Source organism: Galeopterus variegatus, unplaced genomic scaffold (assembly GCF_000696425.1).
Source record: "Galeopterus variegatus unplaced genomic scaffold, G_variegatus-3.0.2 Scaffold3578, whole genome shotgun sequence".
Lineage (NCBI taxonomy): Eukaryota > Metazoa > Chordata > Mammalia > Dermoptera > Cynocephalidae > Galeopterus > Galeopterus variegatus.
The window spans coordinates 233,100-241,089 of record NW_007729689.1 but is presented as its reverse complement, the minus strand read 5'-3'; the positions used below and the strand labels follow the sequence as shown (position 1 = coordinate 241,089).

The 7,990-nt window shown below is 44.2% G+C and overlaps 1 pseudogene; it reads left to right on the top strand.

Annotated features, from left to right (window-relative positions):
- LOC103601080 overlaps window positions 1-7,990 on the top strand; it is a 46,806-nt pseudogene that overhangs the window by 1,039 nt on the left and 37,777 nt on the right.

Here is a 7,990-nt window from a genome sequence, read left to right as displayed (position 1 = left end):
TAACGAGGGGCCTGTACTTTAAGTTTGCATCTTTACTATGAGGCTGAGCTGCTGCTGCTGCTGCCTGTTTTTTGCGTGGTTAAGGATCTATTCGTATTTTCTTATCTGTGAACCATTTGTTAAGTCTCCGAGGAGGGATACTTTGAATAGGATGTGCCTTTGGCAAGAAACAAAACAAAATAAATGAAATAGAATTTATAAATAAAATAGTTGCCTTATGACCGGACAGTTCCACTCCTAGGTATATCACCCAAGGGAAATGAAAACATGTGTCCACACAAAAACTTGCTCACAAATGTTCACAGCAGCGTTACTCACAAAAACCCCAAATTGAAAACAGCACACACATACAGCAGCTGATGAGTGGATAAACAAAATGTGGGGTGTCCATGTAGCACGTTATTTGGCCATAAAAAGGAATGAACTCTGACGTATGCTGTAATATGGATGAACCTTGAAAACATTATAAGTGAAAGAAGCCAGTCATTGAAAACCACGTTTTTGTTTTTTTTTTTAAAGATGACCGGTAAGGGGATCTTAACCCTTGACTTGGTGTTGTCAGCACCACGCTCAGCCAGTGAGCAAACCGGCCATCTCATATATGGGATCCGAACCCGGGGCCTTGGTGTTATCAGCACCGCACTCTACCGAGCAAGCCACGGGCCGGCCCGAAAATCACGTATTATATGATTCCGTTTATATGAAATTTTCAGAATAGGCAAATGTATAGAGAGAAAGAAGATAGGTGAGTGGTGGCCTAGGACTAAGGGGAGGGAAGTGGACTGGGAGGGAGGTAAGAACAGATAAGACTCCTGATGGGTACACAGTTTCTTTTTGGGGTGATGGAAACATTATAAATTTAGATGTGGTGTGTTGGGAAAATAAGGAAAATGGTCAGAGCCCCTCAGATGTTCAGAATCTTGCCAAGCATTTGCTATAAATATCCACGTACGCCCAGGTGTTCCTTGGTTACTGCCGAATGTAATTGCATTTGGGCACCCAGGTGTCCCGGGTTATGGACCTAAGAATAAAGAACTAATGGCTGTGATACACAACGCTGTTCGGGACGCTCCAGGAAGCCACTAGGGCGGCTGCTCCTAGCTCTAAATAAAGCCTATTAATTTTTTACCCATGGCTCCCAGAACCTTTTCCTATTACCTAGCTCTAGACCTGCGTGTGGGGGGGTTGTGACTCGTCTGTTCAATGGGCTTGAAGGGCCTGTGAGCCTGAGCCCTAGCTTTACATGGTGGTTCCACAACTCTGTAAAAATACTATTATTGAATTATACACCTTATTATTTTTTTTTTTAAAGATGACCGGTAAGGGGATCTTAACCCTTGACTTGGTGTTGTCAGCACCACGCTCACCCAGTGAGCTAACCGGCCATCCCTATGTGGGATCCGAACCCGTGGCCTTGGTGTTATCAGCACCGCACTCTCCCGAGTGAGCCACAGGGCCGGCCCTATACACCTTATTTTTATTTATTTATTTATTTTTGTTTTTGCCAGCTTGCTGGTATGGGGATCCAAACCATTACATTGGTGTTGTCAGCACCATGCTTTACCAAGTGAGCTAACTGGTCCTGAATTGTACACTTTAAATAGGTAAACTTTATAATATATAAGTTATATAAAAATAAAGCTATTTAATAAAAATATTGGAACATAAACAAAAATAAGATAATTAAGAACATTCTCTGACGGGAAACTGGTAAAAATAAACTTTGAAACATTTGTGTAATGTAGTACTATGTAGAAGAGACACTTCGATCAAGATGGCGGAATATACTGTCTCCAGCATCAGTCTCTCCCACAATTGACCAATTTACAACTATTAAAAAGCAACAACTGCCAAGCTGTGCTGGAGCCCAAGCAAAGAGGAGGAGAGACCTACAGAGTTCATGAAGGTGGAGAAGCTGCAATGAGAGAAAGGACCACTCTGTTTCAAGCCCGGGCCACTTCAAGGCTGGCCCTGGTGAGCACATGGAGAATGAGCTGGCAGAAGCCACAGCTGTGCCCTTCATATGAAGTTGCTTGAAGGCCTCAGGGGAGAAGAGGCCCTTGATGGCCCCCAGGCCAGCTAGACCACTAACAGCATTCCCGTGGACCCACATAGGAGTGAGGGGCCACAGACAACTGAAATAAGGAACCACTCGGAGGCTGGTGGGTCATAGCAAGGGACCAGCACATGGCCTGTCCTATGGGAAGTGTTCAGAGTATGAGAGGAACAGTGGGGCACAGGTTCCTGCACTGGAGGAACACTGTGGTACAGCATGGACAGCTCATCTGTCCTCCAGTTAGCACAGGATCACTCAGTGGAGACTGGTCAGGAATATAGAACTGCAAGGAGAGCAGTTTGCTGAAAGGTCTCAGGCCAAGACCAGAGTTCCCATGCAACCCAGGTGTACCAGACTTCACAAGACCCAGAAGTGCTTACAAGGTCAACAATTAAAACCTGAGCTGCACAAAAGGCCTTCCCTAGGTGTCTTAGTCCATTTTGTGTTGCTGAAATAGAAATACCTGAGACTGGGTAATTTCTAAAGAACAGAGGTTTATTTAGCTTACAATTCTGGAACAGCTGCATCTGGCACAGGCCTCAGGCTGCTACTCATGGCAGAAAGCGGCAGGCAGCCGGCAGCTACAGGCAGATCACATGGTGAGAGGAAGTGGGGGGTGAGGGGCGAGGTGCCAGGGTCTTTTAGAAAACCAGCTCTTGCAGGAACTAATGAAGTAAGATCTCACTCGGGACCCTCACCCCCCAGGGAGAGCATTAATCCATTCATGAGAGATCTGCCCCCATGACTCAAACAGCTTCCAACACTGCCACACTGGGGATCAGATTTCCACATGAGTTTTGGCGGGGACAACACATCCAAACTCTATCACCAGGGAATCAGCAGCAAAGTGGCAATTTAGCTCAACCACGGGGTTCAAGTGTTGGTCCCCACAGGAAGTTCCCCCATTTTAGAATTAAGCAAAGGACAACATATTAGTTCCACTGCAGAGTTTAAGTGGTGGGGGTAGCTAATAATCTAACACAGAGCTGAAAGAAAAAACAAAATAACCACATATCAGAGACAAAGTTCTGATATTAACCAGTAAAGGTCCATCACCACCAAAGAACACCTATAAAGCCTAGAAGAGCCAGAAGCCCTCCAGGCTCTAAAGCCAGGGTGGGAGGGCCAAGGGCCTCAGCCATGTCAGAGACAAAGTTCTGATATTAACCAGTAAAGGTCCATCACCACCAAAGAACACCTATAAAACCTAGAAGAGCCAGAAGCCCTCCAGGCTCTAAAGCCAGGGTGGGAGGGCCAAGGGCCTCAGCCATGCCCCCCCCACATCCACATCCAGCCCAGTGACAACCACTGAGCTGCCACTGGAAGCACCCATGGTTCCTGAGCCAGGGTGGTGGGGGGCTAAGGGCCTCAGCCATGTCTCCCTGATGCTTGCATCCAGCCCAGCTTGACCAAGCCACTGCTGGAAGCCCCCTGGGCTCCTCTGCCAGAATGAGGGGGGTGCCATGGGCCTTTACCATAGCCCCCTCCCCCCTTCTTTGTCCTCCCACTTGATCCCTCTCCCCCTTCTTCTCTCCCCTTCACCCCAACTGCTCCTCAACAACATCTTAGAATGTAAAAAGTAATAATTAATTTAAAATTTTTTTCAAATGTAGTACTATGCAGATAATCAACATAATTAGGTAGATATTTTTGTGCTGTTTTACAACATCCATGATGTATCATTAAGTAAAGAAAGGAAGTTATAGAATAACATGTTCAGTATGATTCCATGTGTTTTGGTTCACTTGTAAATGCATAGAGACTTCGAGAAAGGGGAAAAGGAGATTTTTGCTGGGAAAGGATAACTTTCACTTTTTATTTTTTCCCCTTTTGTACCATTTAAATATTTTGCCATGAGTATATTTTACTTTTAAAAACTTACTTACATGCAACACAAATTTAGAGAATTCTCAATCATCTCTCTTTTTAAAACATTGTGGCTTTCTCCTTTTTCATGGATTTGGGAAGTTTCGTCGATCCTGGATTTTTTCCAAGAAGGCTTCACAGAGGGTGGAGAATACAAGATAAAGTCTAGGGTGGTAGTCTAAAAGGAGATCCCTGCATAAAAGGTGAACAAGAGCTAAATCCGTTGTTCAGAAGGGGACAGCAGTCCTCTTTTGCTTTTTGGTCTTGACATTGAGAGGAGGAAGAAAAAAAATTCTCACAAAGAATTCTTAAATACCCATTGGTCCCCATGCAGTTTTGCTGTCTTGAATTCATGATATCTGTGTGATTAAGAAACTAAAAATGGAAAATATAACTTAAAGTAGTCCTGGGTCCTGTGATATTGTGAAAATATATATTTGGTCTCTATCCCTGTCTTCTGAAATACAATTCCTAAGATCCTTAGAATCTCATAAATGCTGTCTTTTTGTATGCTAATGTGTATACAACCTTTGGGGAGTAGAGAGAGGCTGAAGGTTAAGTTGCTCACCAGTGGCCAATGATTTAATTAACCGTACCTATGTAATGAAGCTTCAGTAAAAACCAAAGAGCACAGAATTCTAGGAGCTTCTGGATAGCTGAACACATGGAGGTTCCTGCAGGGTGGTGCACCCAAGGAGGGCAGTGAAGTTCCATGCCCCTTCCCCCACACTTCATCCTATGCATCTCTTCACCTGTGTCCTTTGTAATATCTTTTATAGTCAACTGGTATACATAAGTAAGTGTTTCCCTGAGTTCTGTGAGCTGTTCAAGCAAACTAATCCAACCCAAGGGAGCGGTTGTGGGAACCCTGATTTATACCTGGTTGGTCAGAAGTTCCAGAGGCCTAAACTTGTGTCTAACATCTGAAGTGGGGGCAGTTTTGGGGACTGAGCCTTCAACCTGTGGGATCTGACACTATCTCCATGTAGATAGTGTCAGAATTGAATTGAATTAGAGGACACTCGGCTGCTGTCTGCTGGAAAATTGCTGGCTTGCTTGCTGGTGGGGAGAAATTCTTAAACATTTGTTCACATATAAGTCTTCTGTGTTGATAATTGTACTGTGAGAGCAGAGAAGAAACAGTTTGTGTTTTTCCAAACAGATTGGTGTCAGAAGTGGGATTGGCTACAGCAGCCTGGCTCAAAGAAACATGTGGTTTGGGAAAAGAAAGGATGAAAGTGTGGGGGTTGAGGAAACTTTGATTCCTGGGTGGCCATGTGGTCACCCATGGTATGGAGCAGCAGCTGTGCTGCAGTTACTAAAGGAAAAAGTTATCAATGGAGTTTAAAGATAGATCCAGCTCCCAGAGAGTTGGTTCACTGGATGTATAAAGAAATGGAAACTAATAAGAAAAAAGAGAAATATTCAATCCTTGGTTATTGTTATCTGTAATAGCTAAAATGAAAGTAAAAGAGAGTGTTGGGTCAGGCCTTGATGCTAGACCAAACTCAGATTGCATCAAACTGAGATTTCAGTTGGTCTGAGCTTCAAACACAAGCACAAAGCTGCTCCCCAAGGGAAAAAATATGCAGGGACTAGAGAAAGTACCTTTAACACCTGTGGTTATGAAAAAGGTAGTCAGTGTAGGGGAAGGGTAAAACCAAGTAGCTGTTGAAACCAGGAGGTACAGTGTGAAGGAGTTGTTTCATTTTGTAGGTCAGTATCACAAGCTTCCTGAGGAACCTGTACTAAAATGGATTCTGAGAGTAATTAATTTAGGAGCAGTATCTGGTTTTAAATGCTGCAGAGTGGAGAAGTATGTTTTGGTTCATGAAAGATTCACAGCTAACTGTGGAACAATCACAGATGGCTGTCCATGATCCAGGCACACAGGAGGTTGTTCCCGAGGGAACAGTCAGCCTGCTGGGCTGGATAAAAGCCACTGTAAGTTCTGTTTACCCTGACATAGGGGACTGCCCTGCTCATCCTATAAATGCCAAGCAGAACACCCCAGATGAAGCAGCTGATTGTGGGACTGGCTTTATGACGACCCGGAGAGGATATTCACCCACTGGATATGCCCATTACCCAAGTCATGGTAAATGCTGTGGTTAAGGGGACAGCTTCTGCATGGGCGCCCCATGAACCTTACGGCTGCAAAATAAAGCTGCAATCAGGAAGCATTGGTGTCTTAACTTACCTTCATCGGTCTTACAGATGCTAATAAAAACATTAGGGTAATTAATAAGAGAATGATGAAAGGCAGAGGGGACAATCAAAGGACTCATCCCAGGAAGGTGGAAAGTTTTAAACAGTTTTTAAGAAATAAGGGGAATAAAGAAAACATTGGTAAGGGTGAAACTAAGAGTAAAAAGAAAGGGGGGCTTCACAGGACTCCTCCCAGAAGGGTGGAGATCTTTAGATAGTTATTAAGAAAAGGGATGAATAAAATGGAAAATGGATGGGGTTAAAACAAAGATTGTAGTGCAACACTATGGAAGGCTGCATGGACCGAACGGAACCCCTGCTGGCCCCCAAACATTAAAGGGTTCCAGACAAGTTTGCTGTATTCATTCACACTACTTTGGAGAAATTTAAAGTCAGAAAGCAAAGATTGCAATGAAAAAATCTGATCTAAAATTGCCTGGGGCAGTAGTCAGGCAAGTTTATCAAGATAAAGATTGACAAACAGGCAAGGATCCCTTGTGTCAATCTCCTCTTGGAACCCAAATCCTTTTGCACAAGAGAATGTAAATGGTCTGCAGGTGGAAAAGAAAAGTTCCTGGAACTAGAACAGAAAAATGTAAGGATTGATAAGATTATGAAGTCTGGTTTGTTTGTTTGTTTGTTTGTTGATGGCTGGCCATCCCTGGCCCTTGGTGTTATCAGCACCAAGGATTATGAAGTTTGGAGTGTTTAAACAGGCTTTATGTAAAGAACTTGTGCCTCCTTTACCTTATTGTATCATGGTGATGGCCATTTCATCTGCCTGGGGAATGTTTCTGACTGGGGAATGTTAAACAGAAGGCATGTAAATCTCCCCTTCAAGCAATATTAATTGGATATGCAAAATAGGAACGTGTAAGATTGCCCAAACCTACACAATGCAGAGTAGAAGCTGGAATGCTGGTAGGGACAAATTCTCTGCAATAGCTCTTTGTGGAGCCTAGACTAGGGGTCATGGCAAAAGCTCGTGAGCACCTCCTAGCGACTACTACTGGGACTTTGGATTAGAGAATTTAAATGACCGTGCTACGTGGGGAATGCAAGAAGGAGGTACTTGTAAGTAGGGAGCCTCTTTTACCCTAGGAGTGACTCTGGAACTACATGAGAAGCTGCTGGATTCTACCAAGACTTGGACTAGAGCCTAACAGCTCTCAACTGACCAACCAAGAGCTGCTGGGTTTGTGGACAGCAGTTCCAGAGTAAACAGACAACATCCTGTTGGGAAAGATGCCAAGATAAACAGACAACATCCTATTTGGAAGAATGCCCCTCTGTTCAAAGAAGACACATAATGTCAACAAGAACTGTTCTGTCTGTCAGCAAAAGAGAACAGAGACTGCCGATGGCTATGGGGTAGATTCCCTGGTTGGAAGGCCCTAAACATAGCTGGTGAGTAAGATTGATGCTGGTAGCCCTTAGCGGCTACAGGTGGGTCTTGATGGGAATAGACATGGATTCTGGACTCGGTGGAAGATGCAGGTGCTCAGGAAAGCCAGAACAGGAGATACTGCATGAATTTGGATGGTCAACCATCATTTCTGCAGACCAAGGAATATATCCTCCTCAGAGTAATAGTTTGATAGAGAAGTGAAATGGGCAGTGTATTAGACCGTTTGTGTTGTTATAACAGAAATACCTGAGGCTGGGTAATTTATAAAGAACAGAGGTTTATTTGGCTTATGATTCTGGAACAGCTGCATCTGGCACGGGCCTCAGGCTGCTTCTACACGTGGCGGAAAGTAGCAGGGAGCCGGTGGGTATAAGCAGATCACATGGTAAAAGGAACCGAGAGAGAGAGAGAGAGAGAGAGAGAGAGAGAGAGAGAGAGAGAGAGAGAGAGAG